Source organism: Lolium rigidum, chromosome 4, assembly GCF_022539505.1.
Source record: "Lolium rigidum isolate FL_2022 chromosome 4, APGP_CSIRO_Lrig_0.1, whole genome shotgun sequence".
Taxonomy (NCBI): domain Eukaryota; kingdom Viridiplantae; phylum Streptophyta; class Magnoliopsida; order Poales; family Poaceae; genus Lolium; species Lolium rigidum.
In genome coordinates this window covers 134,657,364-134,671,545 of record NC_061511.1, presented here as the reverse complement: position 1 = coordinate 134,671,545, position 14,182 = coordinate 134,657,364, and positions in this window count along the sequence as shown.

Genomic DNA, 14,182 nt, shown 5'->3' with positions numbered 1-14,182 from the left:
CACCACCACCGCCACCACGCCGTCGTGCTGCCGGGATTCCGAGGAGGATCTACTACTTCCGCTGCCCGCTGGAACGGGGAGAAGGACGTCGTCTTCATCAACACCGAACGTGTGACCGAGTACGGAGGTGCTGCCCGATTGTGGTACCGTCAAGATCTTCTACGCGCTTTTGAAAGCGGCAAGTGATCGTCTACCGCAGCAACGAGAGCCTCCTCTTGTAGGCTTTGGAAATATTCAAGGGTTAGTCTCGTTCATCCCCTCGTTGCTCCCGTCTTCTAGATTGCATCTTGGCTTGGATTGCGTTCTCGCGGTAGGAATTTTTTTTTCTATGCTACGAATCCCTTCAAAGCCAACTACTCAGACTTATCGCCCCAACTACACCAAAAACAACGGAGGACCCCCAAAGCCCGGAGGCAACAACAACAACAGCCACAACCACCACAACAGCAACAACAACAATGGGAACAACAACCACACCAATACTGCCCCAAGGACTGGGAGCAATGCTACCCCCATTGCCCCAAAGGACAAGTCAACAATAACATGCTATGAATGTGGAACTGTGGGTCACTACTCCAATGAGTGCCCCAAGAAACTTGCCAAGACTGCCCCAAATACTGCTGCACCTGCCCAGCAACAGCGCCGCTTCGCAACCAGAAGGAACCAGAACAATCACAACGGCCGTCTCTACACATGAGTTCCACAGAAGCTCAGGAAGCACCCCAGGCCCTGCCAAGTATGTTTTCCTGTTAATCAAATTGCTCAATTTCTCTTAGGAACCTAACTTTTCTTAAAATCTCGGGACGAGATTTGTTTAAGGGGGAAGGGTTTGTAACATCCCAAAAATTTCAAAACAAAGAAAATGAAATTCCCCTTTTCCAAAATTTGGAACCAACAAAAACTTTTCTTAAATTAAGTTTGATACATAGTGATCATGCTTAGATGTTGAGATATTGCCATGATTGTTTAGTTAGTATTTGAAAGTGGCCTAAAACCCTAAACCTTGCTCTTTGAAGTACAAATGAAACCAAACCAATTAAAAATAAAAGAAAAGAGAAAACCTATGTAGGCCTAAAACCCTAATTTGCAAATCTTGACCTTTGCCCTAGCCACTTTTCCAAATGGTTGTGAACCATGGTTAAACCCCACTAAACCCTAGCCATGATCATTTGGATCCAAGTGAGGCTCTCAATAAAAAATGCTACTAGCTTCCCATATGAGGCTATGGGTACTTTAGTAAACTTTACCCTAGGCCCTTCTACCGTGTTTAGAGAATTGGAAAACCTTAATAAACCTTATCTAGTAGTTCCCCAATCAAAACCAAGGTGAAACAAAAATAAATTAAAAGAAATTAAACATATGCATAGAAGCATATGTGGCACATAGCCATTTTACCAAATCTTGACCTATACCATTATACTTGGCCCAAATGGTTTGAAACTCTTACTAAACTTAATCTAACACTCCATGAACTCAAAACAAGGACCTTTGGTCAAAGAAAAGGAAAATAAAATAAAAACATAAAATGCCCATATGTGTTTATGGCCATTTTTACAAATCTTTAAACTAGGCCAATTTGGCTTGTGCCATTGCTTGTGAAACCTTAATATATCAATAACAAACACAATTGCATCAAAGAAACACAAATCAAATCAAAGGAAATTGCAAATCCCACTCACATATGATAATGGTCATATGTGACCTTTATATCATCATACCCACTTTGCACCCCTGGTTTAGAAGATTTCTAAACTAAAACCTACCACTTCTTTCCACCTCATCCAAGACCAAACCAAGATGAACATTTTTGGTGTTGACCATCATAGTTGACTCTGCCTAGTTTGACTATTATAGATGAGACAAGTGGAGACTTTGAAACAAAGTTAAGATCATACCCATTTTGACATTTGGCAAACCAGCACCATTTTGACCACCACCACCACCATTCTACTCCTTTGAATATTTGAATCAACTTCACAAAAAAGAATTTCAAAATTCAACAAAAATCTTCATGCGGCCATTAACACAAACACATGGCAGGCATCAAATCACTTATTGCATACATGCCTTTACCCAATGGTTTTAAGCCTAAACCAGAGATGGATTGAGATCATTAGGGTCCTTGTACCTCCTCTGCATCAGATCATGTACTTTGGCACGGATAAAAGTGGGAGATATGATCACATTGCATCCATGCCGGCCATGATAGACACCCTCATGCCACTCATTGTCTCTCCCTCTCTCTGGCCCCTTTCGCAATGTCAACGAGACTCACCACACCTTGATGCACCTGCCAGACACGATTCCGATCCAAACCATGCACGACAACACCCTAGCAGCGACGTGATCACCACGCCTGGGCGCGCCAGAGCGTGCACTGGCACGTCACTGGAAGCGCCAGTACACTGCGTCGCCTCGTCGCCGTAGTCCTTCCCTTCCCATCTCCTTGCGCATGCGCACTCCACACCGTGCCAGGACCCTGCTAGACAAGCTCCATTGGACGCGCGTGCACCGTCGCCGTCGCCATGATCAAAGGTTGCCGCGCCAGTACTGCAAAGCCGACGACTTCTCCTGCACGCCTCCATCCATCTTTTGTCGTGCCATCACGCTTACCAGTACCGCCTGGATGTCGCCTACCTCACGCACCCACCGCCTTGCCCTTTTGCGCCCTAGAACACCGTCGCCGTCGTCGACCTTGCCCGCACCCCACGGCCACCTCGCGCTCCTATAAAAGGAGAGCACCTGCGCCTCCAATCCTCACACCAGTCACCTCCCCTCATTCTCCTCGATCTCCTCGACCCTTTCTCCACCTTGATTAAGCTCACCATCGCCGGAATTTGGTCGGAGTCCGCCGCCACCGTAGCTCAGCGACGCCATTGATTTCCTCCACCCCAAGCTCTGCCGCGACCACCCTCTGCTTCACCGTCGTCTCCAACGCCGATCGCCCGCCTCGCCGACCCCGCTGGACGCCGGTAAGCCCCTCGTCGCGACCCTCTGGACGCCGGTAGGGTTCGCTCTCTGGCGAGCTCATGTCGCGGAAGGTGACGACCCAGAGCCGTGCGATCTCCTTTTAATCCAACGGCCCGCATCATCCCGTACCGCTTCGGCGTTTAAGACTCGCTGACAGGTAGACCCCACCTAGTCAGGCGGCCCGCTGCGTGAGAAGCGTTGTTGGGCTGACTTTTTCCTTTTTAAATCTTTTTGGCCCAGTAGTTTCCCGCCTAGCCCGTTTAGTCCAAATTCGAATTAATTCGTTTCAGTGAATTTCAATACTGGTGCTCACTTAGAATTTGAATAACTCTCAATCCACTTGGACAAATTTAGTAATTTTGATGTTATTGGAAAGCCTATGAAATGATCTATCCAACCACACTGGTTTCAAACTCATATCGGTTGAAGAAATAATGTAGCAAAAATAACAAGACAGAGACTTTTCAGAGTTCATATAATTTTTAAAAATCAACCATAGTGAGTTTTGAGGTGAATCCAATTGCTATGATTCACATTTCAAACACTCTAATTGATTATGCAAAAATATGATATGGGTACTGTGTATGATCATGGGCTAGAATCAAGAATTGGCTATGTAGTCAATACTAGCCCATTTAAACCATTTTCAAAATTTAAGATTTCAAATCTATGAGGTGTAGCACCCCATTTAAATTATTTTCTCAAGTGTTATGAAGTAATGTGATGTCCTTAGTTATATGGTCTCACACTTTCTCACTTGAGGATATTAAATCACAATAGTATTTAAATGGCATGAGATGATGAATCTCATTTAAATCATGTTTCTCAAATGATAAGTGTGGAGTGTTGATCTTGGTCAACATAATCTCATACTTGTTATCTGAGGAGATTAAATCTTAACAATATTCAATGAGAGGAAATTATTTCTCCCAAACTAAAGAGAAACCCTAACCCACATTTCAATGAGAGGAAATTATTTTCCTAACACTAAGTGAGAAAACCCTAGCTTAATGTTGAGTAATGTTAAGTGATGATGCTAGATCATTTGTGTGAGCCATTAGGGCAAATTAAGTCTACTTAAGCATTGTTTGGTGATTGTATCCTCGTATTCGTTTATAGACGCTAGTACCAGAGACTATCAAGAGGAGGAGGTATTCTACCAAGAGGAAGGAGAAGAGAACTTTGATCACTACCCCAACCAAGGCAACCTATTACCAATGCAAGCTAGACTAATGCAAGTTATATTGTTGCAATCTATACCCTTGCAATTTACCTAAGTGCAAAGCTCTACAAGAGCAAGGCACCATTACATTTTTACTTTATGCTTAATGGTCCTATCCCAAGTTTTTTACTTTACAAGCTTTATTGAATTTGATTTACCAAAGTTTATTTTTTATTCATGATTCACTTAGTTTAGTTATGGAGTAGTACAAGAGCATCAAACTTAGCCTAGGGCAATACAAGTTGATTAGCACCCCTCATGACTAGTTGCTAGTGCTAAACTAAAATTGACTACTCTAGGTGGGAACTTGTGAAAACCAATGACTTTGAAAACCTTGGAATGATGAGTTATTCTATTGAAAGACTTTGAAGGTGAATATGACGTGTGAATGACTTGGTGAAATTTACTAAAAACTGATTGTTGGGTTCGGATGCGATACCATTCCAATTCTTAAGTATCCCCACAATACCTGAATCTGGGTAAGGCTTAACTGGAAACTTATGTATTTTAGTATGGGTTCCCTCTGAACAAGCGTCATAGGGGTTATGCCGAGGCTGCCTCCTTTGAAAGTGAAATGACGTGAAATGAGGTGAATGTCCGACTCAAGCCCTGTGCAGTTCCCGGGTTGACGGTTTGTTTTCACCGGGAGGCCAAGCTCATGGGGAGAGGTGCCTATACTAGGGTATGTAAATGAAAGGTTAGGATTTGTAGTTCGCGCATCGAGTGTGATAAATCAGGGCCAGTTACCCCTGACAGACTATTGCAATTATTGTGGCACAAGTGTACACCCTCTGCAGAGTTAAACCTATTCGAATAGCCGCGTCCGCGGTCATGGACAGTTGGAAAGGCCATACTGTTCCATCATTAGAATTTTTCCAAAATATGAATGGTGACTTGTGATTTGAATTTGAAAGGTGACATTGACTTTGAATCATAACTGAGTTGTGGGAATGACACTAATGTTCCCACTTGAGTTAAGTTAGGCAAATGAAGAGTCTTTACTAAATGTTTATGAACTAAACTTGGCTTTATGCAAATAAACCTAGAGCTTAGCACCCCTTATTACATTTGATAAGTAATTACATTAGTATTAGTTTGCGAGTACTTTAAATTACTCATGGCTGTGTCCCTGGCTATTCAAATGGCCAGACTATGAAGAAGAGCCCCAGTACCAGGATGAAGAACAGCAGGACGTCTACGACAACTAGGACCACTCCTGACGTCAACAGTTGCCTGTGGAACAGATGGACTGCAACCGCTACTTCGCTTCCGCTATGTGTTTTGTATTTGGATATCTAGATCCTCTATGTTGTATTAAGACTCGATCATGTGATCCTTTGTTGTAAGACGATTATGTGTTGTAATGAATGATGTGTTGTGATATCGATCTATTATGTCTCGCAAAAACAATATTCCTGGGATTGCGATGAATGGCATAATAGGCATCTGGACTTAAAAATCCGGGTGTTGACAACTAGTCTCCTGCCAAGCGTATTCTTCGCTATGTGTGCCATACCATTAACTCTAGGCTACAACTTCGATCCTCCTCCTCTACGTTGTCTTCAACTTTCTCGGATGTAAATTGGGTTGGTCGTATGGATGACAAGCGACCTACGGAAGGATATGCTATCTTGTATTGAGGGAATTGGACCGACTGGAGTGCTCGTAAGCATTCTATTGTGTCAAGATCTAGATCTGAGAATAAATCTCTTGTTAATGCTATAGCAGAGCTTGTCTGAGTATAGTATTTGTTGCAAGAACTTGGTGTGACTCGAGTCTTCTGGTGTGACAATATTGGTGTAACATATTTCTCATCGAACCCTGTCTACCACGCAAGGACCAGGAACATTGAAGCTGACTTTCACTTTATTCGTGAACTTGTTCCTCAAAATCAAATACAGATCCGATTCACCTCAAAGGATCAAGTTCTTAATATTTATAGTAAACCTCTCCCTTTAACGTTTCTGAGCATTGTAAGCGCAATTTCAATCTTTCCATAGTTGGGAATGAGTAAGTGTTTTAGAGTATAACGTATCGTATACGTATAGGAGTATGTATTTGTAATATCTACCATATATAATGAAAAAGAACCCTATTGTAACATCCCAACCTTGTTTTCTAAATAAATGAGTGATCATGAGCATTGCATGCATTTAGTTTGCATTTGAGCAAAATTTGCATCTCCATTTTCAAATATGCAAATCCCTCTCTATTTCTTTGTCTCAAATTCTCTCATGTTTTTAATATTAGGCAACATGGACTTGTTGTCATTCAACAAGACCATGTGTGTTTAATAAATTCTCTGCAAAATTTGAGTGCAAACAAACTTCAAAACAGATTTGAAATTGGATTTTGAAAAGAGAAATAAAAATCGGAAAAAATAGAAAAAGAGAGAGAGAGCCCTCTCCTCTCTCTCCATGGGGTCTGCCCACCTACTTCTCTCTCTTTTTCCTCTTGGCCGCAGACCAGCTCGGCCCAAGTGGCCCAGCTGCACCCCCACCACCAGCCCAACATCTTTGCAGGGGTTTTCTGCAAAACCGTCTTCGTCCCCGCGCACCGAAGCAGGTCGCTGGAAGCACGCCGGCCACCTGATTGCGCCGGCGGCCCCGATGCGTTCCACCGCCCCCTGGCGGCCATAAATAGCTCGCCGCCGCCTCCTAGGGACCCTAACCCCCTTTTCCGCCTCTCCCCGCGCCTCTCTCTGCGCGCTAGGGCCGAAACCCTAGCCACAATCACCGCCCCGCCACCATCGATTCCGGCCTCCCCGAGCTCCGGTGAGCCCGCTGTTCAGACCGCCTCGTCTTCCTCATCATCTCCGTCGTCGCGCACATCCAGGGGAGCCAGTAATCAGGCTAATCAAGCTCATCTTCACCATCACTGGCCGCCGTCTCCACCAAAGCTCGCGGTCGCTCCGGTCATCCCCAGCCACCGGCGACCTCTCCAACGCGCTCAGGGTGAGCAGACGAACCTCCTAGTGCCCTCGCCTCCCTCTCTCACCCTCTGTATCGCGCCCGCGCCAAGCACCCGACCTCGGCCGCCGCTCGAGCTCGCCGCCGGCCGAGCTCCGGCGACCAAAAGCGGGTGGCGCCACCACCACTCGACTCCCCATGTCCAGGCGCATCTTTTGCCAATGCTCGCGCACCTTATCACGGCCTAAATCGCCTGATTGAGCTCAGCCCGAGCTCACAGAGAGCTCATGGCCAGCTGACGTCAGCATGACGTCATGCTGATGCCATAAATCTTTTTATTTTATTTCCAGTAATTGATAAATAATTCATATTAATTTAGAAAAATACAAAATTATATACCAAAATGATCAGAAAAACATTTCCTAGCTATTTATCCATGTTTGACCCAATTAAATGTGGACCCTTAATGAAACCCTAAATCGACCCCCCTTATGTTGGGATCGATGCCGAACCCCCTCTTTTTCCGTCGATGCACCTAGGGTTTAACCGAACTCCTTTAATATGACATGTCATCATATTGTATGTGCATTGCATTGTACTTTGTCTTGATTGTGCTCTTCAATTTCCGGTGTTTGGTTCTTCACAATAGGGACCGAACGGGAGCCTGAGATCAACACCACCGAAGAGCAGCACTCGAACAACGAGGGACAAGGCAAGCCCTAACCTGGTTCATATATGGTTTCGAAATGCTTTACTTCTGGTTCTTACATATTGCATCCGCTTCAAATATGTTTTATCGGTGGTTTTAGATATCCTATTGTGTGCACATTCCATCCTTGTAGCTCAGAGTTACTGATCCACCGCTCCCAGCAAAACTAGGTCTGAGCTTGTTCGCATCGCTAGAGCCGTATATGTGTTATGCTTAGCCATGCTTAGCTGGTGAAGTCTGATCCATCCGGTTGATGAATCAGAGCTACGAATGAACCTAGTTTGACAAGATGACGTGGTAAGATCAGTGATAATGTTAATAAACATGCTAAAGGCTTGGATGGGCCGTGATGTCTACGGGTGCTTCTATTCTTGTAGACAGTGTTGGGCCTCCAAGAGCAGAGGTTTGTAGAACAGCAGCAAGTTTCCCTTAAGTGGATCACCCAAGGTTTATCGAACTCAGGGAGGAATAGGTCAAAGATATCCCTCTCATGCAACCCCGCAACCACAAAGCAAGAAGTCTCTTGTGTCCCCAACACACCTAATAGGTGCACTAGTTCGGCGAAGAGATAGTGAAATACAGGTGGTATGAATAAATGCGAGCAAGTAGCAACGGCACCGTAAAAGTGCTTTGCTGTCCAGGACTCGGTGTGTGGTTGATGGTGGTAATATTGCAGAAGTAAAGATGCAGAAAACAAGTAAACAAACAAGCGATAGCAGATATTTAGGAACAAGGCCTAGGGATCATACTTTCACTAGTGGACACTCTCAACATTGATCACATAACAGAATAAGTAGATAGATGCTAGACTCTACACCCTCTTGTTGGATGATGAACACCACTAATCATGTAGGATTACACGAACCCTCAATGCCGGAGTTAACAAGCTCCACAATATTCAATGTTCATATTTAAATAACCTTAGAGTGCATAACAGATCAACATAACCAAACCAAGTACTAACATAGCATGCACACTGTCACCTTCACACTACGAAAGGAGGAATAGATCACATCAATACTTATCATAGCAATAGTTAACTTCATAATCTACAAGAGATCACAATCATAGCCTACGCCAAGTACTACACGATGCACACACTGTCACCATTACACCGTGCAGGAGGAATAAACTACTTTAATAACATCACTAGAGTAGCACATAGATAAATTGTGATACAAAACACATTGCAATCATAAAGAGATATAAATAAGCACTTCACTACGCCATTCATAACAAGTGAATAAGTATTCTGTGAAATATAGCCTAAGAGACCCACACGGTGCACACACCGTCACCTTTACACACGTGGGACAAGGAGTCTCCTGGAGATCACATAAGTAAAACCCACTTGACTAGCATAATGACATCTAGATTACAAGCATCATCATATGAATCTCAATCATGTAAGGCAGCTCATGAGATTATTGTATTGAAGTACATAGGAGAGAGATGAACCACATAGCTACCGGTACAGCCCTTAGCCTCGATGGAGAACTACTCCCTCCTCATGGGAGACAGCAGCGTTGATGGAGATGGCGGTGGTGTCGATGGAGGAGCCTTCCGGGGCACTTCCCCGTCCCGGCGGCGTGCCGGAACAGAGACTCCTGTCCCCCAGATCTTGGCTTCGCGATGGCGGCGGCTCTGGAAGGTTTCTCGTACCGTGGCTTTTCCCGTCTCGTGTTTTAGGTCAGGGACCTTTATATAGGCGAAGAGGCGGAGTCGGGGAGGCGACGAGGCGGTGACACACTAGGGGAGCGCGGCCCCCCCTCTGGCCGCACCGGGCTGTCGTCTGGGGCCCACAGGGCCCCCCTCTGGCGACTCTCGGGTGTTCTGGAAGCTTCGTGGAAAAATAGGATGCTGGGCCTTGATTTCGTCCGATTCCGAGAATATTTCCTTACTAGGATTTCTGGAACCAAAAACAGCAGAAAAACAGGAACTGGCCCTTCGGCATCTCGTCAATAGGTTAGTTCCGGAAAACGCATAAATATGACATATAATGTGTATAAAACATGTAGGTATCATCATAAAAGTAGCATGGAACATAAGAAATTATAGATACGTTTGAGACGTATCAAGCATCCCCAAGCTTAGTTCCTGCTCATCCCGAGCAGGTAAACGATAACAAAGATAATTTCTTAAGTGACATGCTATCATAATCTTGATCATACTATTGTAAACACATGTAATGAATGCAGCGATCAAAACAATGGTAATGACATGACTAAACAACTGAATCATAAAGCAAGGACTTTTCATGAATAGTACTTTCAAGACAAGCATCAATAAGTCTTGCATAAGAGTTAACTCATAAAGCAATAATTCAAAGTAAAAGGTATTGAAGCAACATAAAGGAAGATTAAGTTTCAGCGGTTGCTTTCAACTTGTAACATGTATATCTCATGGATAATTGTCAACATAGAGTAATATAACAAATGCAATATGCAAGTATGTAAGAATCAATGCACAATTCACACAAGTGTTTGCTTCTTGAGGTGGAGAGAAATAGGTGAACTGACTCAACATAAAAGTAAAAGAATGGTCCTTCAAAGAGGAAAGCATCGATTGCTATATTTGTGCTAGAGCTTTGGTTTTGAAAACATATAGAGAGCATAAAAGTAAAATTTTGAGAGGTGTTTGTTGTTGTCAATGAATGGTAGTGGGCACTCTAACCCCCTTGCCAAACAGACTTTCAAAGAGCGGCTCCCATGAAGGACGTTATCTCTACCAGCAAGGTAGATCATCCCTCTTCTCTTTTGTTTACACATGTATTTTAGTTTTATTTATGGTTGACACTCCTCCCAACCTTTTGCTTACACAAGCCATGGCTAACCGAATACTCGGGTGCCTTCCAACATTCACATACCATGAAGGAGTGTCTATTTGCAAAATTAAGTTGCTTACTGATGAATCAGAGCAAAACATGTGAAGAGAATTATTAATGAAGGTTGATTAATTGGGGGCTGGGAACCCCTCGCCAGCTCTTTTTGCAAAATTATTGGATAAGCGGATGAAGCCACTAGTCCATTGGTGAAAGCTACCCGACAAGATTGAAAGATAAAACACCACATACTTCCTCATGAGCTATAAAACATTGACACAAATAAGGAGTAATAAAGTTTTGAATTGTTTAAAGGTAGCACATGAAGTAATTTACTTTGGAATGGCGGAGAAATACCATGTAGTAGGTAGGTATGGTGGACACAAATGGCATGGTTATTGGCTCAAGGATTTGGATGCACGAGAAGAATTCCTCTCAATACAAGGCTAAGCTAGCAAGGTTGTTTGAAGCAAACTCAAGTATAAAACGGTGCAACAAGACTCACATATGAACATATTGAAAACATTATAAGACTTTACATCGTCTTCCTTGTTGTTCAAACACCTCAACCAGAAAATATCTAGACTCTAGAGATCAATCATGCAAACCAAATTTTAACAAGCTCTATGTAGTTATTCATTAATGAGTACAAGGTACATGATGCAAGAGCTTAAACAAGATCTATATGAGCACAACAATTGCCAAGTATCACATTATTCAAGACATTATACCAATTACCACATGTAGCATTTCCCGTTTCCAACCATATAACAATTAACGAAGCAGTTTCAACCTTCGCCATGAACATTAAAAGCTAAGAACACGAGTGTTCATACGAACCAGCGGAGCGTGTCTCTCTCCCACACAAGCATGGTATTTATTCAGAGAATGAAAATAACAAAACAAAAATAAAAGCACACAGACGCTCCAAGTAAAGTACATAAGATGTGACCGAATAAAAATATAGTTTCAAGAGAAATGACCTGATAAATTTGTCGATGAAGAAGGGGATGCCTTGGGCATCCCCAAGCTTAGACGCTTGAGTCTTCTTGAAATATGCAGGGGTGAACCACCGGGGCATCCCCAAGCTTAAACTCTTCACTCTTCTTGATCATAGTATATCATCCTCCTCTCTTGACCCTTGAAAACTTCCTCCACACCAAACTCGAAACAACTCATTAGAGGGTTAGTGTACAATAAAAATTAACATGTTCAGAGGTGACACAATCATTCTTAACACTTCTGGACATTGCATAAAGCTACTGGACATTAATGGATCAAAGAAATTCATCCAACATAGCAAAAGAGGCAATGCGAAATAAAAGGCAGAATCTGTCAAAACAGAACAGTCCGTAAAGATGGATTTTATTGAGGCACCAGACTTGCTCAAATGAAAATGCCCAAATTGAATGAAAGTTGCGTACATATCTGAGGATCACGCACGTAAATTGGCATATTTTTCTGAGCTACCTACAGAGAGGCAGGTCGAAATTCGTGACAGCAAAGAAATCTGTTTCTGCGCAGTAATCCAAATCTAGTATCAACCTTTCTATCAAAGACTTTACTTGGCACAACAATGCAATAAAATAAGATAAGGAGAGGTTGCTACAGTAGTAACAACTTTAAAGACTCAAATACAAAATAAAAGTACTGTAGCAAAATAAGCACATGGGTTATCTCCCAAGAAGTTCTTTCTTTATAGCCATTAAGATGGGCTCAGCAGTTTTAATGATGCACTCGCAAGAGATAGTATTTGAAGCAAAAGAGAGCATCAAGAGGAAAATTCAAAACAAATTTAAGCCTAACATGCTTCCTATGCATAGGAATCTTGTAAATAAACAAATTCATGAAGCATAATGCAACAAGCATAGAAAGATAAAACAAGTGCAGCTTCAAGATTTTCAGCAAAAAGAGAGGTGTTTTAGTAACATGAAAATTTCTACAACCATATTTTCCTCTCTCATAATAACTTTCAGTAGCAACATGAGCAAACTCAACAATATAACTATCACATAAAGCATTCTTATCATGAGTCTCATGCATAAAATTATTACTCTCCACATAAGCATAGTCAATTTTATTAGTTGTAGTGGGAGCAAATTCAACAAAGTAGCTATCATTATTATTCTCATCAAGTGTAGGAGGCATAGTATAATCACGACAAAATTTACTCTCCATAGTAGGTGGCACCAAAAGACCACTATCATTATAATCATCATAAATAGGAGGCAAAGTATCATCAAAGAAAATTTTCTCCTCAATGCTTGGGGGACTAAAAAGATCATGAAAACCAGCTTCCCCAAGCTTAGAACTTTCTATATCATTATCAACAATGGTGTTCAAAGCCTTCATACTAATATTACTACCAGAGCATGCAAATAAGATTCCATAGGTTTTTTAATTTTCGCATCAAACCATCCATGTCTTAAATCAGGAAATAGAATAAGAAGCTCATTGTTGTCCATTATGCCAAACTAGTGTAAACAAGAAACAAAAAATTGCAATTGCAGGATCTAAAGGAAATAGCTTCGAGCACTTACAACGGCGAAAATAGCTTAGTAGCCGAGATCCGGAGTGTGAGTACCTTTTACCTTTCCTCCCCGGCAACGGCGCCAGAAAAGTGCTTGATGTCTACGGGTGCTTCTATTCTTGTAGACGAGTGTTGGGCCTCCAAGAGCAGAGGTTTGTAGAACAGCAGACAAGTTTCCCTTAAGTGGATCACCCAAGGTTTATCGAACTCGGGGAGGAAGAGATCAAAGATATCCCTCTCATGCAACCCCGCAACCACAAAGCAAGAAGTCTCTTGTGTCCCCAACACACCTAATAGGTGCACTAGTTCGGCGAAGAGATAGTGAAATACAGGTGGTATGAATAAATGCGAGCAGTAGCAACGGCACCGTAAAAGTGCTTTGCTGTCCAGGATCGGTGTGTGGTTGATGGTGGTAATATTGCAGAAGTAAAGATGCGATGAAAACAAGAAACAAACAGATGATAGCGATATTTAGGAACAAGGCCTAGGGATCATACTTTCACTAGTGGACACTCTCAACATTGATCACATAACAGAATAAGTAGATAGATGCTAGACTCTACACCCTCTTGTTGGATGATGAACACCACTAACCGTGTAGGATTACACGAACCCTCAATGCCGAGAGTTAACAAGCTCCACAATATTCAATGTTCATATTTGAATAACCTTAGAGTGCATAACAGATCAACATAACCAAACCAAGTACTAACATAGCATGCACACTGTCACCTTCACACTACGAAAGGAGGAATAGATCACATCAATACTTATCATAGCAATAGTTAACTTCATAATCTACAAGAGATCACAATCATAGCCTACGCCAAGTACTACACGATGCACACACCGTCACCATTACACCGTGCGGGAGGAATAAACTACTTTAATAACATCACTAGAGTAGCACATAGATAAATTGTGATACAAAACATATTGCGATCATAAAGAGATATAAATAAGCACTTCACTACGCCATTCATAACGAGTGAATAAGTATTCTCGTGAAATATAGCCTAAG